The sequence below is a fragment of the Dermochelys coriacea genome, chromosome 19 (assembly GCF_009764565.3).
Source record: "Dermochelys coriacea isolate rDerCor1 chromosome 19, rDerCor1.pri.v4, whole genome shotgun sequence".
In the NCBI taxonomy this organism is placed as follows: Eukaryota; Metazoa; Chordata; order Testudines; family Dermochelyidae; genus Dermochelys; species Dermochelys coriacea.
This window is the reverse complement of record NC_050086.2, coordinates 8,452,365-8,475,952: the sequence shown is the minus strand read 5'-3', so window position 1 is coordinate 8,475,952 and position 23,588 is coordinate 8,452,365. Positions and strand designations below refer to the sequence as shown.

At 44.9% G+C, this 23,588-nt stretch overlaps 1 protein-coding gene across 4 annotated transcripts in view; it reads right to left on the bottom strand.

Annotated features, from left to right (window-relative positions):
• The window catches only part of GRHL3 (grainyhead like transcription factor 3), an 84,074-nt gene that overhangs the window by 49,263 nt on the left and 11,223 nt on the right, over nt 1-23,588 (bottom strand). For 2 of the 4 annotated variants that reach the window (XM_038377594.2, XM_038377593.2), the window contains one exon: nt 22,750-22,829. The exons of the other annotated variants lie outside the window; for them this stretch is intronic. The gene's annotated coding sequence lies outside the window, so the exon portion shown is untranslated. The remainder of the gene's footprint in view (nt 1-22,749; nt 22,830-23,588) is intronic. 4 annotated transcript variants of the gene reach the window in all.

Here is a 23,588-nt window from a genome sequence, read left to right as displayed (position 1 = left end):
AAGATCTGAGTTGAATCTGAACTCTGGGGGATTTTTCAGAGCTGGGATGGGGTTCAGGCCCATTTCTGATTAGCAAGTCAAAAAAGGAATATTAGACATGGACTATAGAACACATGCATAGGCCACTCCACATGGTGCCCACCTTCTGCAAGCTCTTCCACAGCCAGTTGACACTGCACGACTCTTACAAACCTGGTGAGAGAATCCCACCTGATGTCCTGATGTGGCAACAGGGTTTCCTTAGCTAGCCGAGAGATGAATTTAGGGCTTCTCTACATTTGCAGTGCTACAGCAGCACCAGTGCAGCTGTGGCACTTAGTGAAGATACTTACTCTCCGTAAGCGTAGATAGTAAGTCAACGTAAGTATTCCTTCTCCCTGAAAGGCAGTAGCTACATCAATAGGAGAAGCTCTTCCATCAACACAACACTGTCTACACCGGGGTCAGGTCAGTGTAGCTATGTCATTGCAGGGTGAGAGATGTAGTAATACCAACGTACGTTGGTAGTGTAGACCAAACCTTAGACCAGCAATGTGTTGATGCCATTTAGCATAAACACTTAACATTTCATGGTTTTACCATGTGTCTTGTGATATTTAGTGGTGGTAGCGTTTCTGGCTTTTGACTGTTTTTTTTTTTAAGTCCCAACTCCTGCAGTCATGGAATTATGTAAGAATCTCAGCCTCCTTTTCTTTTTTTAAAAGTACATTTCTAGCCCTTATGGTTGCAGAGAAAAGCTGGAAAACATGACTCCCTAAAGGCTCAGAAATCAAGCAGCAAATAAAAAATACCCCAATTTTCAACAAAAAATCTCACAACTTTTAAACCAATCTTGTGATTTTTGAATGCTTGGGGTTGACAATACTGATGTCTGTCATTAATCTTCACATCAATCCTGTGATGTAGTTATAAATAGAGAGAAGGGAACACGCCAAGATTAGAACTCAGAAGCAGCTGAAGTCCAGTGCTCCTGCCACTAGATGAGACTGCCTGTCTAAATGCAAGCATTTGGGGGCATCGTGTGTGAGTGTGTGATTTCTCAGAGCAGCATTGAAAGAGCAGTTCTGTTAGAGAAAACACCTTAATCCTCATGCAATGCTTTCCAGGGAAAGTCTGGCAAAGGATGTGAATCAAAAAGTTTCTCTCACTCTGACTTTCTTTTGTCCTGCTGTACCGGGTTCATGCTATGCGACCATTTGTCTGCAGTGCCAGAGCCAGTCTTCTATATGCACTATAAAAAGACATGCCCAGAGGAGGCATATTAAGTCCTGTTTTCTGAACAAAGCAGCCAGCTGTGCTGGCAGAACCCCTGGCACGGCAAGAGGCTTGACACCTTTCAGATCCAGATGTTTTTAGAGGGGGAAGAGGACGCTGGATCTGGGATCCTGATTCAGCTCAATGTAAAGTTAGGAGCCCCCTGCAAACACCTCCAGCCTTTAGATCCAGGTCCTGGTTTGGATCCTTCTCTAGCTGATGAAGTATTGAAATGAAATGAAAAATACAGAAGGGCTGGGAATGAGCAGGAAGAGCAACAGGAGGTGGGAACAGAATTGTGGGAACAGAATCTCATTTCCCAAGGGAAATCTTTGCATCTTGCCAAAAGGCCCCACAACTCATGGACGCTATGGTCTAACTGAATGAGACTGAACTCAATTGGAAATACATGAAAACATCCAGTGTGGGAGAAGCTGCAGGCACAGAGGTCTGGTTTGCAGCTAGTTCCAGGAGGTAGGGATTTCCCTTTGACAATCTCTCTGAAACATGCAAATTCTCAGCAAGGCTCCCTCCCCCACCATCCCATTATTGTCATGCTAACGCATGGTCATCAAAGGGAAGAGAATATGCAGCTTCCACCATGTCTCTGATTCTGCAGCAAGCCCAAAGCAGAATTTTGCAACACTAAAGGTATTATACCCATCATTCCCATCCAAAAAGATGGCTCAGGGCTTGGAAAATGGGCTACAGAGCTTCACAGCTTCCAGTATCCCATCAAAATGTCAAGTTTCAGAGTAGCAGCCGTGTTAAATGTGAATCAGAGGAGTAGCTACAGAACATTACTGTAGTAGGAAGAGAGCCTGAGACATAAGCCCTTGTATGAGGCAGGACCTGCTCACAGAATTTTGCAAGAACAGGCCTGATATTGTAGAAATACACTCCTAAGGAGTGCTAGTCACAGAGTGCTCACACAAACACATCCCGATATCAAGTGGCACCAGAACATTCCGATATCAAGGAGGGTACAAAAACATTCCCCCAGGATAACAGGAACACACTGACCCCTCCTAAAAGATAAGGTCAGGATGACAGTACATAATAGAGATGTTCTGATCGAACCAACATGTACAAGATGATGGGTGATAACTAGTGATGTCAGGGGGCAGTACTAACTTGTTTGTATCAGGGTACAAAGATGTATCTCAGAGGGAGTATCTTTGTCTGGCCTAGGGAGGAACGGAAAGTCCCACCGTTCACTGAGCTAGTCCATTGTTACGGGCATACATGTATTAGTGGTCCGGTAGAGTCTGCAAGATACTAGTACCGTGCTTTGTCAACAATAAACCTGGCTGGGTGCCTTCATCCCTTAACGGATCTTGTGGTGGATCGCTCAAGGTCACCATGCCATGCCAGCTGTCCGCACAGGGCTGGTGTGGCACACAGAAGGAACATACGCAGGCAGCCAAAACATCCATCAACATCTAATCACAATTACCATCATTTGATGACTCTTTCAATTATTACATTATGTAAAAATAAATAAAAATATAAAAAGCACACAAAAATTCCACACGAAAGTTCAAAATTCCAACATGAACATTTTCCAAAACCACAGGTTTTTTTCCTCAGAATTTCTATTTTGTGGGAAATTTCAAAAATACCTGTTTTCATTCCAAATTGTAACAAACAAATTTCAAAAGGTCCAAATTTCCCGTTTAAATGGAAATCCCGAATTTCCACCAGCTCTCTGATGAGAAGACAACACAGCTTCTGCCCAGAACTTACAATATAATCAAGGCCCAGGTACCACAATTAATTCTTCACAGAAAACCACCACCACACCTGGCATGGACTGAGCTCCTTGTTCGTAATGCTAGGAGAGATGGCAAGAACTCAGTGGGCCATGGAGACTGAACTCCCTCCTCATCTCTCCAGGTCAGGGGTGCTGGCAGGTGCAGAGTAGCTTTGAGGGATTCTGAAAGTCTGCCATGCTCCAAGTTCTGAGTGGTTCTAATATTTTGGATAGACAGAGAACCAGAGGTCCATTTATTCCACCCTCTACCACTGAGAAACTTCATCCTGCTTCCCAGCAGGCACCTGTCTATATTTGATGCCATGTAAATGCCCATCCATGCTTTGAACTCATTCAGTCTCCCTTACTCCTGTTACGCCTTTTGACTATCTACTTCACAATCCCTCCGGGATGAAAAAAATCTCATCTTAAACCTGTCCCTTTAAAACAAGTCACATTGATGAATCATCTCCTAATTTATGGAACCTAAGCAAAAGTCCTAACTCCCATTGCTTTAGGTCAGGTGCCCAAATATCACTGAGGATCTGGGCCTTACTGTTCTATATGATACCTCTTCTAAATTCTCCCTTTTCTCGATTAAGCATGTACAATTCACGAGCCTTCCTCACAAACAAAGCAATCCCGATAGACAAGCCTTGCTGGCGAACAAGCCCTCTGTAGGGCTTGAACTTTCACTTCTCAGCACCGGTGGCTGGAGAGGAAGCTATAGAAGGTTCAATGCAAGGTACCTGTTATCCCACGGAATGAAAAGCCTAGAGTGTTTTGCAACATTTAGGTAGCGAGATGCACTAAAACATCTCAGGTGGCAGTTAGCAAATGCTACCTGCTGGCCCCTAGGGGTGTGGGGATTTTCCCTCCCTGTGGAAAGTGCCTGATACAGCACATGTGCTTGATTACAAAACAAGCTGTTCCTTTAAGGTGTGCAAACATGTTGTTTTACATCAAGACCTGCTGTGGGCTTTATTTTTCTTCTCATGAGAAGCTTTCTGTCCTCTTGACCGACATGCTGATGTTTTCCCACAAATGTTATGTAGCACCTATGAGTCAGTCAGTGATGGTTAGTAGTGCATGTTCCCCTGGAAAAAGGCAAATTAAATTAGTCTACAAACTGAGCTGCTGTATATGAAGAGGAATGCTGTTCATCTATGAGTATAGCAGTATCCATTCCTACAGTATGGTCAGGTGCATAAGGCACTCAGCTGGGAGAGAGGAGAGCAGGAGTCTAGTCAATTCCCCACTCTGTGCTTCAGTTTTCCCCTCATTCTTTGTCCATCTTGTGTATTTCAGTTGTAAGCTCTTTGGGGCACAGACTCTCTCTCAGTGCATATTAATACAGCTGCCAGAACAATGGGGCTCTGACCTCAGCTGGGCCTTGAACCACGACTGTGATGCAAATAATACTAGGGAAGTTTTATAAGACCTTTTTTACAGTGAGTTGTTAGCCACCAACGCAAACCACTAATGTACATGTGACATAGCAGCAGTGTGGTTTTACCTTGGTTTGAAATGAAGTCAAAGTGCACCAACACAAAGAGCACTGCATCAGTGTAAATCATGTCTATTCAAAAAGGCTGAATGTGCCCTGGTAGCTAAAATCCCACTATAGACAAGGCTTCAAAAATATAAAAAGTAGGGCTGTCAAGTGATTAAGTAAATGGTATTCTATTGTTTAACAGCACGATTAATCGTGATTAATTTTTTTTAAAGTTTTCTACTTTTTCAAATACATTGATTTCAGTTACAACACAGAATACGAAGTGTACAGTGCTCACTTTATATTTATGATTGATTACAAATATTTGCATTGTAAAAAAACAAAAGAATAGTATTTTTTAATTCACTTCATACAAGTACTGTAGTGCAATCTCTTTATCATGAAAGTTAAACTTACAAATGTAGCTTGATGTACAAAAGGGTAACGGCATCCAAAAATAAAACAAATGTAAAACTTTAGAGCCTATAAGTCCACTCAGTCCAACTTCTTGTTCAGCCAGTTGTTCAGACAAACAAGTTTGGTTACAATTTGCAGGAGATAATGCTGTCCGCTTCTCGTTTACAATGTCACTTGAAAGTCAGAACAGGCGTTCGCATAGCACTATTGTAGCCAATGTCGCAAGATATTTATGTGCCAAATGTGCTAAAGATTCATATGTCCTTTCATGCTTCAACCACCATTCCAGAGGACGTGTCCATGCTGATGATGGGTTCTGCTCAATAACAATCCAAAGCAGTGTGGACCGTGCATGTTCATTTTCATCATCTGAGTCAGATGCCACCAGCAGAAGGTTGATTTTCTTTTTTGATGGTTCAGGTTCTGTAGTTTCCACATCTGAGTGTTGCTCTTTTAAGACCTATGAAAGCATGCTCCACACCTCATTCCTCTCAGATTTTGGACGGCACTTCAGATTATTAAACCTTGGGTCGAGTGCTGTAGCTATTTTTATAAATCTCACATTGGTACCTTCTTTGCATTTTGTCAAATCTTCTGTGAAAGTGTTCTTAAAACGAACGTGTACTGGGTCATCATCTGAGGCTGCTATAACATGAAATATATGGCAGAGTGCAGGTAAAACAGAACAGGAGACATACAATTCTCCCCCAAGGAGTTCAGTCACAAATTTAATTAACACATTTTTTAAAATGGGCATCAGCAGCAAGGAAGCATGTCCTCTGGAATGGTGGCCAAAGCACGAAGGGACATACAAATGTTTAGCATATCTGGCATATAAATACCTTGCAACGCCAACTACAAAAGTGCCATGCGAAAGCCTGTTCTCACTTTCAGGTGACATTATAAATAAGAAGCAGGCAGCAGTATCTCTCGTAAATGTAAACAAACTTGTTTGTCTTAGCAATTAGCTGAACAAGAAGTAGGACTGAGTGAACTTGTAGGCTCCAAAGTTTTACATTGTTTTATTTTTGAGTACAGTTATGTAACAAACAAATCTACATTTGTAAGTTACACTTTCATGATAAAGAGATTGCATGACAGAACTTGTATGAGGTGAATTGAAAAATGCAATTTCTTTTGTTTATCATTTTTACAGTGCAAATATTTGTAATAAAAAATATAATATAAAGTGAGCACTGTACACTTTGTGTTGTCATAGAAATCAATATATCTGAAAATGTAAAAAAAATCCAAAATACTGTATTTAACACATTTCAATTGGTATTCTATTGTTTAACAGTGCGATTAATCATGATTAAGGTTTTTTTAGTTAATTGCGCGAGTTAACTCCAATTAATCGATAGCCCCAATAAAAAGGAACCCAGTTTCACACAACCCTGAAGAAGATATAAACCCTGACAGCGAGATGATTTTTTCCTTTGAGCTCAAGACTTATATCCATTATTTATACAGTGTCTTAGGAGAGCCCGTTATCATACAGGCAGGAAGAGAAAGTTCCCTACCCTGAAGTTATTTCAGCATGAATAGATAGATACAGCATCTTGGATCAGATCAGGCACAAGAGGGGTAGAAGCTGGGTAAAAAATGGAGTTTTTGGTTCACTGGCAATTTCAAAAAGTTGAAAAAAAATTCTTGGACCAAATTTAAAAAAAAATAAAAAAGTTCAGCAAAATTCAAAAGAAAAATATAGTTTCCAGTCAAACAAAGTTTAGTTTTAACGAAATCAAATGTTTCATTTCAACATTTAAAAAAACATTAAAAAATTGAGCACTTTTCAACAAAATTAAGACATTTTGAAACAAAAAGTTGTTTCAGACCCAAAAATGAGATGTTCGAAAATGTCATAACTGGCCATTTTGATTTTTTTGAGAGTTTTTTTTAAAAGTTGTTTTTTTCTCACAAAATAATTCCACAAAATCAATACATAGTTGGGAAACTTGTTGGTATTGCCGAATCAGTATTTTTAACCCCCCCCCCAAAAAAAGTGTAGGGTGAAAAGTTCTGCCCAGCTCTAACCCCTGTGAGTAGCAGCCCCAGGGATCAGTGGAGATGGAAGGCTGCGGGTTGAAACAAAAGATGCCAGATGCTGATAGAAAGGCTAGTCACGGTGAGTTTAATTTATTTTGCACAGCATTGGTCTGAATAAAAGACAGAGGCTAATGGAACACCAGGCTCCCACCTCTCCTATCTCACTGTCTATCTCAGGTTCTTTCACTCGCTCAGCTAAAGGGCAGGTTATACAGAGGGGGTTTCTTGCCTTAGGGACTGCACTGCCATTTCACTCTGACTGATGCAGATGGGATTAACTGTGAGCAGATGCTCTCCTGCCCTAGATAATCCCACAGGGAGTCACATTAGGCCAGGATGGCCACCGCTGGGAGAAGTAACACAGGTTGGGGCCACTTCTGAACCCTTTCCTGTATGCACAGAGGGTGGGCCCTACTTGCCACACATTTGGGTCATGGGAAACAATTTGGGGAACCCCCGCCGTGGGTAAATTTGGGCCAGAGCTGGCAGCTTCGTCTCTGCATAGACCCACTGGCCTGACTGCACAATGAAGGGGGAGTATAGAGGCCAAAGAGGTTGCCTCCAGATGGGAGACTGAAGTGAGCTGCAGAATAGTTCTATGGCCTTTACGGGGGAAGATTCCTCTGTGGCCTTGGGGCTAGGGTAATCCCATCTCCTCCCATACCAAGAGGTTCCCTTTTGCAGTGCCCAGCCACTCAGACTGGGCATTCAGCAGGAGTGGGCATGCAGGCACATCTCTACCACTCCCACCACTGTACTGTCAGCTGCTTTTCCTTTTCCTGATCTCACCTAGCACGCTCTGTTACAGGACACCCCATACAGCACTCGTGGCTAATAAAGCCAACCCTCGTCATTTACTCCCTGAGGTCAAGCTATCAAATTAGCTACCCAAAATACTCCACAAAGGCGGATGTACTAATTAGTGCAAAGTGGGATGGCCCCAGTGCAGTTCTGAGTACGATGCTTTTAATAACAGCACAGATTCCGAGAAGTTAATAATTCAGCTGATCTCTCTCTGAGGCTGAGGAACGCAGATATGCAATAAGCAAGACTGGCCCTAGGACTGCAGTTTCACCTCCTGGGTTTGGCTTATTGTCTCATTTCTTTCCCTAGTGGGAAGGTTTCTGGGGTGTCTAGTCCCTCTGGCTAGGTGGCAGCAGGATAGTATTTCTCAATTACAACCCCAGGAATCAGGGAAGCCCCATATTCCTGAGCCTTCCCTTCCTTACTCAGGACCCGTTGGCAACCAGTCAAACTTGTCTTGGTGCCAGTTAAAGCATCCGAAGAGAGTGAGTAATATTTCCTTCCCAACCTCCCGGAGCAAGAAGTGATTTGGCTGAGGTGAACCCAGCAGCAGGAGAGGTCACAAACAGCAGGGAAGCTTCTAATCTGTTTAGGATTGTAAATAAACATCCATGGCCACTTTAAGACTTCAGTTCTTCCAGTGGCAGAGACAGGGAATGGAGAATCCATGAGCAGTTTAGAGGAGCGGGTGGCTCTCTCTCTCTAAAAAAGAAAAGGAATACTTGTGGCACTTTAGAGACTAAAATTCATTTGCGCATAAGCTTTTGTGAGTTACAGCTCACTTCATCGGATGCATTTGGTGGAAAAATTCGGTTTTTTTTTTCCACCAAATGCATCCGATGAAGTGAGCTGTAGCTCACGAAAGCTTATGCTCAATGAATTTGTTAGTCTTTAAGGTGCCACAAGTACTCCTTTTCTTTTTTGCGAATACAGACTAACACGGCTGCTACTCTGAAACCTGCTATCTCTCTCTCTAGTATCTGAACTCCTCACAATGGCCTGGTGAAGTAAGAAAGTTCTATTTTCCACAACGTTCAGATGGGATCTGAAGCACAGAGAGATGAAGTGATATTTCCAAGGTCACATGGGGAGCCTGCAACAGAGACAGGAACTGAATCCTGGTGAGCTAAGTCCTGGGCTTGACAGCTAAACACTGGACCATCCTTCCTCTCTCATGTAAGGCTCTAACTGGGTGTCCAAAAGGAGTCTGCAGTTTCTTAATTTGGTGAGAAGGGGTCTATTCTCTGGCACATCCCTCAACCCACCCCAGCCCAAACAGGGAAAATAACCAAACTGAGGGTTGCCCAGAACTATTCGTTCAGGGAGCTGGGAATGATGTGAGACTGGCTGCATTAGCATCAGCGTTGTGTATAACCCTGTTCTTATCATTTTGCACATCTGATGTCAATCATTTACCAAGGTGAAAGGGAAAGAACAGCAGTATGGGCCAGAGAGAAATCTGGGTCTCCAAGGAGGAACTGTCCCTTAGAACGACACACATGGCTTGAGAGTGTTGGATGCTACGCAGGGGAATCACTACATAGCTACCTTAGAGGTGACCGGCAAAGGAGTTCAAATGAGTGAAGGCCAGAAAAGTTTGGGAGTTTAATTTAAGAAAACTTCTGCTTGAATTTTTTAACATACAATTTCTTATCTGCCCTGTTTTCCTTAGAAAAATCTATGGGTGACTGGACCACTGGTAGGATAATGATATCAAGTATCAAAGAAATGAAGCTGGACAATTGAGAATGGAAGGAGCTTTTTGGAAAGACTGTCTGTTAACCCATTAACTCAAACACCCAACAAACCATCAGGGTAACGATCTTTGTTGAAGAGCCAACATTTCCTTCACTTCTCACACTCAGGGGTCACTGGTTCTCCCAGGAGAGCGACACTAAAACAGGGATGATCAAACATGATATACCAGCTATTTCTAAGATTAAAAATAGCAAAATAAATCCCCCCCAATCCCACCACACAGCAGGAAACAAAAACAAAGACAATATTCCCCCAGCCCCACCCCAAGAGGGACCCCTTTGAGGACAATGGAAAGAGCTGGGAGGAGTTTTGCAGATGTCCAGGCTGAGCCTGGTTAAGTTGTGTGTGGTCCTTGTTGCTTTATGAGACTTGCATAAACATTGAATGTTTTGTTCCATGCTGAATAGGAAAGTTAGCCCCAAATTAGCACTAATGTGAGGTCATTTAACCCTTACGGGAGGTCTTTGGATGAAATCATAATAGAAGCAGGCAGGAGTAGGGACAGGCCAATCATGGAACCCGCAGAGGTTTTGTCCGACATGGACAAAGTGCACTATTATCACACTTAGACAGAGGTCAAAAATGTAAATACTCCAAGTGCAGCTGACAGCAAACATCCCCCTGCTGGGCTGATTATTCCTTGAACAGGTGCTGCTCACAAATCCCCTGCAATGGCCGGAGATTTCGCTCATTATTCCCACCGGGTTTCGGCCCAATGGTCAGAATTAGAGATGAACTGGAGCTGAATGGCACCGCAGGATCTATCAATCCAGTGTATTCACTGATATAATGGTTGCATGATCTAGGCGGCTCTCTCTGCAATGTCTTTGTTCTGCCCTTGAAACAGGATCCGTCCTTTAATTGCCATTGAAAAGGATTGTGTGTGGTTTGCTCTGGGCATGTAGAAACCTGTGAGCAAGTGGAAGCTCCCATAGGCACAATATAGACACCAGTTTGATCTCTTTTCTTGGCAGGGTCTGGTTTGGGGGAAAATCCAAGCCTGCCTTGATCCTGGTGCGCTGTAACCCATGGCACCCGAAAGCAGGCTGCTGAAGCAAGACATGGAGCCCAGCAGGGTGGGTTGATTGGGATGGATGGCATGATACAGTGGCAGTTGCGTGGCAAGGCTGTGATGTCATATTGCATAATATCACCTTCGGACACCAGTGCATTCTGGGATCACATGAAAGCAGCTTACTGTTAATACTGGCTGAGCAAAGCAGGCTATTGCACTCAACAGCATCTCTCTGCTTGTGACAGTAGCACTTTGAGAGGGCAACAGATCAGTGCACCGCTGTGCTAGGTGTTGAATATACACATGGGAAGAGCTTGCAGTCTAACCAGCACCATTGTCCCCATTTTACAGATGGAGAAACAAAGCTTGGAGAAGGTGATTAATTTGCCGAGGTTGACACAGTGAATCTGTGGCAGGGCTAGGAATCAAACTAGCCTCTCCTGAGTCTGAATCCTCGTTGTTTTTGCTGATACAGACTAACACAGCCACCACTCGAAACTAGTCCACTACCTTAACCACAGGGAGCTGAGCTAGGATTCATGTACCTTATGATCTGGTATTTGCATCGCCACATCCCATTATTATGTATTCAAAAACCACCTACGCCGGGCTGGCCTGTTTATCTGAATCAGCCCCGGCATTCAGTAGTGACATGCAGAACAGAGCCACAAGCAGGAGCATGGAGAGATTCTATTCAGCCTGGGAATGAGGAGCTGGATCTGTCGCTGACACATCATACCCCAACTATGTATCTCGCTCTAGGCCAGGGGCACCACACTCATTGCAGCTGGTTTGTCACTTCCCTTTTCTTTGCTCAGCTCACTTCGCTGAGTGGTTGTGCCGAGGGATGGAAGAACTGATTCAGCCAGAACCCGGAACCCTCCATCCAAACACTCAGCTTTCCCGAGGGGTGGGGAAAGTCTTATTTCCACCCCAAATCCCCACTCTCAGACACACACCCCTCTGGTATTTGCCATTTTCTGGCTGGGACCTGGAGCATCAATACAGAACTGTGAAAGGGGCTATTCTGGCAGGACCAGCCCCTTAAGTAAATCATACTGCATGCTCGACAGTCACAGCAGGAGCTAGCTGGAAAATGGGAGGAAAGAAGGAGGTTCCCTTGGAATTTTTTGAGATTTCATCAAAAAGCCAAACCCTGAACATTTTTTAGCCCCAAAACTGTCGAAAACTTTTAAAAATTGCTGGGTTTTTTTATTGCTTTTCCGACCCCCCCAAAAAAATCAAAATTGTCCAAGTAAAGCAGACACATCCTGCAAATATTTACATTTTGTCTACCCCCCCCCAAAAAAGAGGCGATGGAAAATTTTCCATCAGCCCTAGTAGGAAACATAAGAGGCTGGATTCTGCCCTCAGATCTGGAGCAATGTCATTGACTTCAGCTCATGGCTTGTCTACACTTAAAATGCTACAGCAGCAGAAGCTGGGGACGGGTGACGGGATGGATCACTTGATGATTACCTGTTCTGTTCATTCCCTCTGGGGCACCGGGCATGGGCCACTGTCAGACAGGATACTGGGCTATATGGACCTTTGGTCTGACCCAGTCTGACCATTCTTATGATGCAGTGCTTCAGTGTAGACACTTCTGCCAAGAGGGGTTCTCCCGTTGGTGTAGGTAATCCACCTCCCTGAGAGGTGGTAGCTAGGTTGGTGGAAGAATTCTTCCTTTCTGCATGGGGACTGAGGTCAGCTTAACACCACCACTCAGGGGTGCGGATTTTACACACTCCTGAGTGACAGTTAAACGGACCTAATTTTCTAGTGAAGACCAGGCCTCAGTTACACTGGAGTATAGCTGCTGGCTGTTCCTCCCTTCTCCTTACATGGGGTATTTGGGCCACTGCATCCACACAGTCATGGGTCCCTGGAAGCATTTTCTGCTTCCTTCCAGCCCAGCCTCACCTTGGAGGTTAATTACTGTGGAAGGCCTTGCACTGAGAGTGAATTTCACACATTAATTGGAGGACAATAAATGACCCCACGTAGTTGATAAATGAAATACCTCATTGATCCTGCTTTCGAAAGAGGCAGAGATCTGTAAAGGAAAAGCCACTTACAGTCTCACTCTTCAGCAATGTGATCAGATTGCTGGGCGACTGTATTTCACAATAGAATCTCTCCCTCTTTATATCCAAGCCTCATACTATCCACTCTCTACCGTTAATGACAGCACAAAGTGGGGCAGACTCAAAGGAAGAACAAACGTTAACATTTCTGAGGCCACATCCTCAGCTATTTCAAATCTGGGTAGTCAATGGAGCAATGTAGATTTACACTAGCTGGGGATCTGCCCCATTAACTTCAGTGAAGCTAAGCCCATTGACAACAGCTTGAGGATCTGGTGCATGGGTCCATTTCATGAGAACCTGATCTAAAAGACAGGATGACTGTGATTTAATTATAAACCTTCTCCCTTCCCTTTGCAAATTAATCAGGCGAAACACAAACTATGGAATACAAACATGCTACTGGGCGGGTGAGTAAACATTTGGGGCAATTTTGCAACAGTTAATGACAGCACCAGGGTGTCTGAACTTCTGGCTCACTGTTTTGCAGTTCACTCTGACCACAACAATGCAATTAGGGTATCTATGCAGAAGATACAAATTACCTAAATTGATTTAACAAGAATAATTAATTTCCTCTCTGGAGCTGCTGGCAAGGAAGCATCACTACTACAAGCTCAGCCTGGAATTTACTCCGTCAACCCAACACACGTACAATAGTGGCCATCAAAGATAAATTAATTGATCATATACCTACCATGCTGCTGTTGACTTTACTCAGGTACTTCCTATACTTAGAATGTAGAGTCAATTACCACAGCATGCTACATATTGATTTTTTCTAGTGGCAACCATACACAGCCAGCAAACCTGATTCCTTCTTGCTCAAACCAGTTTTAAATTGGTGCAACTCCACTGACTTCATGGGAGTGAATCTTAATTTACAGGAGGTGAAAGTGCCAGGAGAATTAGACCCAACATTTTCAATGCACGGTTTAAAAAAAAAAGTCCACAGATTGCATATTTAAGAATCCTTATTTGCTCATGCAAATGTACGTCTGTGCACACAAATCAGGTAACTGTGCACCTACCAGCCAATTTGTATGTATAACTGCCGGGTTTCCAGGTACAGCGGTGGTGAATGCTTTTTTGAAGATGCATCCATTGCAATCTTCTTTGGAAAACCATCAGATCTCTCATTTCTTCCCAGAACCCCATTGCTAAACTCAAGGAAAATAAATAAATGGAGGACAAGTGATTTTTGTCCCACAGTTGGGCAAGGAAAACAGAAAACTGACAATTTGTTATGGGTTATTGGGAATGTGGATACTGCTTAGCTGACTGGGGACTAAAAGCCAGAAAACTTTAGAACGAAATCTGGGTTTATTCCAAGAAACTGAAGGGGTGGGAGTCTGTAGTTCCCATGCTGTTTATTAAAAAAAATGTAGCACGAGAGGAAGAACTTTGAAGGTTTTGAAAAAACTGGCCTACTCCAAGCCGAGGTGTGGCTCTTTCAGAGGGTTTCCCAGCACTTAGGTGCTGTCTGATGTAAATCACAGCATCTGAAACCTATGGGTTAAAGCCAGAACTTCTGAAAATTCAGTGGTTCCAGGAGCATTCCTGCAAGTTGACCCACCCCTAGAATACCTCCACAGACACACAGTCAAAGAGAAATTCAAGTAACATTTCCAACGAGTCTTTGCTGAATCTTGCTTTGCAGTACTGGCCCAGTTCTAGCTAGCTAGATACTTACATTTCTCCCCATCGTTGTAGCATCCGAGTACCTCACAAACCTGAACCTAATTCTAAGTATGAGCCGGAATTCACCCCAAGCTGTTTTGTTTCATTTAATAATATTTAGCATGTCACAACATTCTACACATTCAACCAGCTGTGCAGCTGAGAAGATGAACTTTTAGGTTTGAGGGGCTTCCCCCAGCTTGAAATGACCTTCCTGAGGTCCAACACATCTCTAGGAAAACGGAATGATTATTTACATAGTGCCACAGGAGTGCACAGAGCTTTGTAATGGGAAGAAGGAGTCAAGCAACAAACAACATCCCTGCCCCAGAGAGGCTTCAGACCTAAAACGGACAAGCAGGGGCCACAAAACCAGCATGGAGTGACTGATAGTCACTGCAGCAGGAATGAGTCACAGAAAAAGATGGTCTCCTTTTCCAGGAGGCTTTTGGATGGAAGCTGGGGAAGAGAGCATTTTGCCTTTATGAGCCAGGAGCTGGAATAGACAAAGGCATGAACTGGTGAAGGAGAAAAAAGGAGAGGCTGGTACAGAGGGATGGATGGATGCAAACATTGCAAGTGGCTGGAAATGTTGGTGGGGCTGGAATTCTGGAGTGTGCTTGCAAAGCGAAGAGACATTTGAAATAAGAATGGATGTGAATAAAAAAAGGGGGATCCCTGGCAGAGCCGCGACAAAGGGATTTAGGACACACTGAAGACGACAAGTTTCAGAGTAGCAGCCATGTTAGTCTGCATTCGCAAAAAGAAAAGGAGTACTTATGGCACCTTAGAGACTAACAAATTTTCCACCGAATGCATCCGATGAAGTGAGCTGTAGCTCACTAAAGCTTATGCTCAAATAAATTTGTTAGTCTCTAAGGTGCCACAAGTACTCCTTTTCTTTTTGAAGACAAGGAAAGACTGGTGGCATAGAAAACCTTTGTGCCTTTGAAAACTCTCCCCCTTAATCTAAAGCTCCCATGGGGTAAGAATGGACTAAGGGGAGTAATAAACATCAACCTTTATTGAAAACAGCATCTCCATCGCTCTTTAGATTAAATGCTCCAGCACTTCAGGATCTAAATGCATCTGCTGATCTCAGAGATTGTATGTAGGGCAGCTTTGTTATTAAACTTCCTCTTTTCCCAATCTGATCATGTAAATGAGGGTTGCGAATGACAGTTACCAGGACACAGCATCTGAGCTGAGAGTCTTGGGACAGACTGGGGTGGATTGCTTATAGGTTCTGAGTTTGCTCCCGAATGGCATAAAAGGGCCCTTGTCCCATCTGTGGAGCTCCATGAAATTAATAAGGTAGCACAAGGATATTTTTATTTGAGCTTCCGGTGGGGGCCGGATTTTACATCTGATTTACACCCTCTGAAGACCTGGCCCTGATGGTTCAGGTTTCAGCTACAGCCAGACTCTGCGAAGCCAAGGGCCATCCCTGAAAATCAATACACTCAGACATTTATTTTTTCCAAATCACTCAATTTTTTCATGGAATCAGAAACAAAGTTCGGTTCTGGTTCCGGCCGACTTTCTGATGTCGCTTCATCTCGCCTCGATCTTCCCCAGGTTCCAGCCCATTGTGACAGGCAGAGCCACAGCCACCCTAACACGAGCTGCATGTGGGGCAAGCTCCCTGCCACTGCAGCATATTGGAGCTGCAGGATACTCCTGCCGGATAGATTAGCCCAGCCACTGTGCTCTAGGCCAAGCCCTCCCTATACTACTACCAACAGAGCCTGGGGCAAAATGACTTCTTGACCTGCTATCTGACCATCAATGTAACCCTGTGCTTGGGAGCAAGAACCAGCCCAGTTAACCATCTAATCCCTTATAGCCAAGAGTGAGACATGCTTGGCCTGCTGCCCCCAGGCTGTAGGACTAGGCTACGGGGAGGGAAAGAGGGAGCAAAGCGGAGATATACAAAGGGGCAGGGGGAAAACGACAGCCCTTGCTGCTGATCAGGCTTCAGGCTTGTCTCTCCCTGTATGCTGGGACAAGGCAAAGCTGGGGAGAAGTTTCCTTCCACAGCAGTTGATGGTGTTTGGAGCAGCATTAATCTCTGCTCTGTGCCTGCCCCTAATCACAGAGGGGCCCACATCCCCTGTGATCCCAGAGAGACAGCCATGGGTCTCTGGCTCAGTGAGTTGGCAGGCCACCTGCCCCTGCCCGCTTGAAAGGCCAAAAACCCCTCTCCTATGGAGAGGGCGTTCCTCAGAACTGGAATGGCTGATTTAACGGAGTTCCCTCCAGGTTCCTTTTCCTCTGACCTGATCCCTGCTTTCCCTGCAGGGCCAGGGGTTTATGAGTAGATCCTCATTCTCCACTCTGCAGAGCCAGCAATCTGCCAGTCCATCACTGGTAGTGCCAGGAGAAAAGAAATCATTAAATAAACCAAACCATGAACGAGTCCATAGACCTGTTTCTAACAGATATGCCAGCAGGCACAATGGCTTTCCTAGCATCAGTCTGAGCCCTGTTGGCTCCCATTCGGCAGCTACTCTCAGAACAATGACATTGTTGTAGGATTCTCAAGGTAGCTAAAGTTACCCTCCACTCCAGCAAACACAAGCATCTTTCAATCCTCCTTGCCTTAAATGCTGAACCCCTTTTCCCCACACCGCCGCTGTCTTGCAGACTCAGTGTCCTGCGTCGCTATTACAGTGGGATCTCTCATCCTTGGGAGTTGCTTCTTTGTCACGGTCCTGGAAGCAGCAATAATCAGGGACCAATGCAGCCAGCTCTGCTTCTCAACTTCAGTTCCTACCTCCGGCCACACAAATGCAGGGAGGTCAGGAGGCAGCTGGGAGTCAAATCATTAGATACCTTCATGTTTAGTTACATCTCACAATATCATCTCCCCTTAGGGGCAGGTTACTCCATAAAAGCTCCCACAGTGGGGTATCTTGCATCTCCCTGTTTAGCATCTAGGAACAGCAGGCACGATACTTGCCTAGATGGATGGCAATTCCCATCTTCCTGAGAGAGCAGCCACCTCATGGTACTTGCTGGAGTGTGGCATATTGGTGTGGGAGGGGTGTGTGTGGGGGGGAGTTTTTAGCCCTCGTGGCTGAAGGGAAAACTTTAAAACATGACCCAAGTGCACCCAAAAGGAACCAGAAAGGCATAAAATAAAATAAAATAACATAAAAGAGAACCCATATTTTTTTATTGCTGTATTTTTGTTTTTTCCAAGGATATGGATGGGAGAAGGATGGAAGTTTCTAGCTCTTGTGATTGGAGGGAAAAAACTTGAGAATCTCGTGGCTTTTAAGCCAATCTCGTGAGTTTTGGGGGCCTGACTCCTGATTTTGGATCACTTGGGGCTGGCCACACTGGAGTGGGATTGAGACTCAAATACTACAAAGATGGTCAGAGAGCCAGCGAGATTTCCCTAGCACATGGCAAGAGTTCAGAAATCGGGATGGACTTGAGGGAGGTCAGCAGGGTTATGAAGGGCATGGTGAAAACGGAGGGGCTGTTCTCTTCCTGGGACGGCCTTGGACACAAGCCAAGCAAGCGGCTGCTTTGGGCTTCACTCTTCAGGGGATGCCCTTTATTCCCCCCCAGCCGTCTCTCTCTGGCAATGTGTCTCGTGTGGGGGGAAGCAATTCAGACACAGCCACCCTTTTCGATTTGGAACGGCAATGGGCTGATTCAATCCCCTTTCTCCTGGCAGCATGGGGCCCCCTCTTCTGCTTAGAACCCTTGCAAATTCTAAGGCCACCCCTAAAATGCAAGCTTGATCCTGATTCCCAGTGAGTCAGCGGGAGCAGAGGGGGTCTCTGTGCCTTGCAGAGCCAGGCCTGATGAGAACAAGGGGGCCCGAAGTGAAATTAAAGGGCAATGCATGCATCACTCATAGAAGGAAACACCTGCATGCCCAGCACATAACCAAGCTGGGGAATTCACAGCCGCAGGAGTGTCACAAAGGCAAACAACATGGCTGGGTTTTAAAATGGGCTGGAAATTTTTATGACCACAAACAACATTTGCAGCTATATACGCTGAGAAAATAGGGGTAATGAAAGCTCTTGCTTCAGGGCATGAGCGGATGGGCCCCCGGGGACAAGGAAGGAATTTTTCTCCCATGCACAGTGTTGCTCAAGAGGCTGTGTGCATGCTGAAGGGGTTTCACCTTCCCCAGCAATGCCAAGTATTGGCCACTGATGGAAGAAAGATATTGGACCAGATGAGTCATCAGCCTGACCTGGTGGGCAAATCCAGGAATAACTCAATTGGAGCCAGTGTAGTTGCAGTGGGAGGTGTAGAAGGGGCATGAGAGGAAAAGCGGGTCCTGTGCTTCTCTTAGGGATCTGCGGTGAAGTCTTGTAAGAATCTGAGATAAATCAGCAGCTCAGGTCAAAAGCAACAAGAGGCTAAGCCACAGAATTTTGACCCTGAATTGGATTAGTGTTCAAGGACATTTAATATAGAGGCAGGGGTCAGCTCTGGACCTGGCTTTAGATTCCAAATGCCACCCAAGTGCAGAGAACAGTAGCTAGGGATTTGGGTTTGGCTTTGACCCATCTCCGACCAGCTATCCAAGCAGAAACCTGGCGGAAACCACTAAGGCATTGGGCAAATCTTTGAAGTTTGCTGGAACTGGGCAAAAAAAAAGGTCATGGTGAAAAATTCTCGGTGGCTTCCACGCTCTTTCATCATCTTAGTGATGCTGCTGTCATAGAGTCTGGAAATGTCATTGGGGGTTTTTCAAAGAAGACTAGCAGAGTTAGTACCCGGCCTAGCCGACAGATCACTAGACTGGAACTCAGGCAATTTGTGACTCAGACGCTGGTTTGCTGGGTGATCTTGGGCAAGTCATGTCATCACTCTGGTCCACTGTTTCACCATCTATAAAATGGGAATAATACTGACCTCCCTTTGTAAAGTGTTTTGAAATCTGTGGCCAAAAAGTGCTAGATAAGAGCTCAGGATTATTATTAGTACAAATCCCACCAAATCCCTAGCTCCCTTTGTGCTCTTTAAAAAAATCCCAGACTTCAGTCCTACCTGCTGGTGAATGAGCAGCTGCTCTTAAAACTAACTGGATGGACTAGAAATAAGTTCAAGGAAGAGCAAATACATCACACTTTCATTAGTCAGCAATCATCAATAGCTGAGTGTTTCGGGAACCCTCAGGACATCCCCTTATTGCCTAGCTGGGCAGATGCAACCAAAGAGTTTTATGATTTGAAAGAAACAGGGTGACTCACAAATGACTTCACCCAGCCCAGTGGCTGAGGCTGTGGAACATAACCATTTGTTTTCATTTGCTGCTAATCTTTTTGAGATGGGGATTTGTAGTAATAATAATAATTCCCAGCTCTTTTCATCCATAGACTTCAAAGCACTTTGCAAAGGAGGTCAATGTCTTTATCCCCATTTTACAGATGGGAAAATTGAGGCAGGTGACACAAGTTGATTGCACAATGAGAAGATGGTGCTGTCATGTTAATGCGAGCAGCGATGTGCTTTAATGGGGATCATAACACTGAGCCATGGTAACATGAGGCTGAATTCAGTAACATTCTGGAGATAAGTTGAGCTCCTCGGGTGTAAAGGTGCCACAGAAGGGCAAAGCCTTCTCTTATTTATTTCTTTCCCCAGGCACAGTAACATTTGGTGCATTATTGTTTTGCAATGGAAGCATCGCTACAGTTAACCTGCACCACCATTGTGCTGCTCTGAATAGCATATGAAAGAAAGTCCTAGGAGAATGAATGGAGTTTAGAAGTTAGAGCAGAGGATTGAGAATCAGGACTCCTGGCTTCTATTCCCAGCCCTGGGAGGAAGTGGGGTCTATAAGTCAAGGCAGTGGGACTGAGTGTCAGAACACTCAGCTCTGATACTGACTCACTGGGTGACCTTGGGCAAGTCACTTTGCCTCACTCTGCCTCAGTTTCCCCTTCTGCATCATGAGAATGAGTGTGTCCAGACAGAACTTCACTTTTATAAGGTCTCAGAAGACCCCCAACACACACAGTATACCTGCAGGGAAGTCACTTTCCGTACCTTGGAAGGATGAAGGGCTGAGCCAGCCCTGCTGGGATCTAACCTGAGCTTCCAAGCTAGCTGGTTATAGGCCAAGGTGTAATCTCCTCACCAGCACCCCTGCAACAACTAGCTTAAAAATTCAGATGGCAGGACTCAGGTGCTAGCAAACAGGCATGAAAGGATCTCCTCTCCTGTAACACTTTCAACAGCTCAGACGGAGCTCAGATACAAAGGGATTAGTGCCTTTATAGGAGCAAAGCTTGGCAGACTTCCCTCAGGCTACCCCCCTTTCCCACCCCCACCCCCCGCCTCTGCTGTCGGTCACCATTCCTGTCGGGCTAGTTCAGACGGTCTTGGCCTTTACTCTTAGAGGATTAGGAGGTGGGGGGGTTCTCCTGCTTTGTCGCTGTGAGGAGGGCTTGCAGACAGGAATGGATTACATCAGATAAACACATTAAACTGTCATTGTGAGAGTCAGTTGGAAACCTCTCCTCCGCCAGGAAAACAGCTCAAAGAGCAAGAACAGGAGAAACGGACACAAAAGAAGTCCCCATCATCCTTCATATTTATGGCTCAACCTGGATTTTGTTTGGATTTAAATCAGGGCCGGGCCATAATAACCAGCTATCTCTAACACACCAAGAGGATGCCATCGCAATCATGGTAAATTCACCAAGCAAAGGGACTGGGCTAGTCCCTGATCCTTGCAAGGTGCAGGGCACCTGTACCTTCCAGTGACTTCCTTGGGAGAGCTGGTGCGCCACAGGTAGCAGAGAGAATCACAGAATATCAGGGTTGGAAGGGACCTCCGGAGGTCATCTAGTGCAACCCCCTGCTCAAAGCAGGACTAACCCCCAACTAAACCATCCCAGCCAAGACTTTGTCAAGCCTGACCTTAAAAACCGCTAAGGAAGGAGATTCCACCACCTCCTGAGGTATGGTCCAGTGGTTAGGTTACCAGCTTGGGACTCCGGAAATGCAGGTTCAAGCCCCTGCCCCATAACAGATTTCCTGGGGCAAGTCACGTAGGCCTCGTCTACATTTAAGACTAAGGTCAACCTAGCTAGGTTGCTCAGGGCTGTGAAAAATCCATACCCTCCTGCAAGATGTAGTTAAACCAACCTAAGCCCTGGTAGAGACACCACTAGGTCTATGGCAGAATTCTTCCATTGACCTGCCTCTTGGGGGAGTGGGTTAGCTATAGAGTCAGCAAAACCCCTCCCCATTGCTGTAGTAAGTGTCTGCACTATGGTGCTGTAGTGTAGAAAAATAGATCAACTTAGAGACATCACTACAATGGGTCTTGAGTGAGTGATGTAGTTAAGTGGACTTAAGGCCCCATGTAGACTGCGCTATTTTCCATTGATCTAGACACCACCCACAGACACCGACTTTTCAAAGTGCTGTGGGGTGCTTGACCCCCCCAGCTCTGCCCAAGGCCCCCGCCTCTTCCCACCCAGTTCCTGCCCCCAGCACGCCATGTCCTTGCTCCTCCTGCACCCTGCGAAACAGCTGTTTGTGGCGTGGGGAGAGAGGGGGAGGCGCTGCTCAGCAGGGCCCACCAGTAGGCAGGGGAGCTGATGGGGGCTGCCGGTAGGTGCTCTGCACCCACCATTTTTTCCCCATGGGTGCTCCATCCCCGGAGCACCCAAGGAGTTCGTGCTTATGATACCACCTCTCAGGGAGGTGGATTTACCACACCAAGGAGAGAACCCCTCCTATCACTGTAGTAAGGGTCTACACAGAAGCACTGCAGCTGTGTTACTGCGGTGTTTTAAGTGTAGACACAGCCTCAGTCTCTGTGTGACTCAGTTCCCCATCTGTACAGTGGGGATAATAGGGAAATGCTACTTCAAAGGGGTGTTGAAGAATAAGGTTAATACATTAAAACTGATGAGATGCTCAGATACGATGGCAAAGGGGATCAGATAAATACCATCGCATGAGACCCCAGGTGTGACATATGCAGCTGCATATCTGCTATTGTTTGTGTCTTGCCTGCTGCAAGCTGAGAGTCCTAGGAGTCTGGCAACTGCTGGAAGGAGCGGCCATTGTGTTCAATTCAGCTGCAGCCTGTTCCAGAAGAGCACACCCCATGCTCTTCCTTGGCATGTAGCTTTTGTTCTCTCTCAATGTAAATTTAATCTAAACTAAACTGAAAAAACCCCCAGCCATTTAGCAAATTCCATTGAAACAAACCTTATTAAAAACACACCGGGAACTAGGTTCTCAGACAAATGGAGACTAACTGCTCCAAGTATGGAAAAACGTTACACTAAGAATGGGGAATAGACCAAATATCATTCTAAGGCTCATTTTTATGCCCCCTTGTAATTGACAATGTTAAAAAGGTTACGATTTCACATTTTTGGAATAAGTGTCAATGACAACTACTGCAGAACATTTCATGGACATTTTGAGATTTGCATACCTCGTTTATGTTAACAATCCGGTGACCCAGCTCTGTCCATTCCATTTATTTAAAAATGTTGAAACTATGTCTTCATTTATCTGCACAAAATAAAACATACACGATACTGAAATAACCTAGCAAGTTAGAAAATTCCATATATAGATTTCCAGAAAGCCTTTGACAAGGTCCCTCACCAAAGGCTCTTACATAAATTAAGTTGTCATGGGATAAGAGGGAAGATCCTTTCATGGATTGAGAACTGGTTAAAAGACAGGAAACAAAGGGTAGGAATAAATGGTAAATTTTCAGAATGAAGAGGGGTAACTAGTCGTGTTCCCCAAAGGTCTGTCCTAGGACCAATCCTATTCAACCTATTCATAAATGATCAGGAGAAAGGGATAAACAGTGAGTTGGCAAAGTTTGCAGATGATACTAAACTGCTCAACATAGTTAAGACCAAAGCAGACTGTGAAGAACTTCAAAAAGATCTCACAAAACTAAGTGATTAGGCAACAAAATGGCAAATGAAATTTAATGTGAATAAATGTAAGTAATGCACATTGGAAAAAATAACCCCAACTATACATACAATATGATGGGGGCTAATTTAGCTTCAACTAATCAGGGGAAGACCTTGGAGTCATCGTGGATAGTTCGCTGAAGACGTCCACGCAGTGTGCAGCAGCAGTCAAAAAGCAAACAGGATGTTAGGAATCATTAAAAAAGGGTAGAGAATAAGACGAAGAATATCTTACTGCCCTTATATAAATCCATGGTATACCCACATCTTGAATACTGTGTACAGATGTGGTCCCCTCATCTCAAAAAAGATATACTGGCATTAGAAAAGGTTCAAA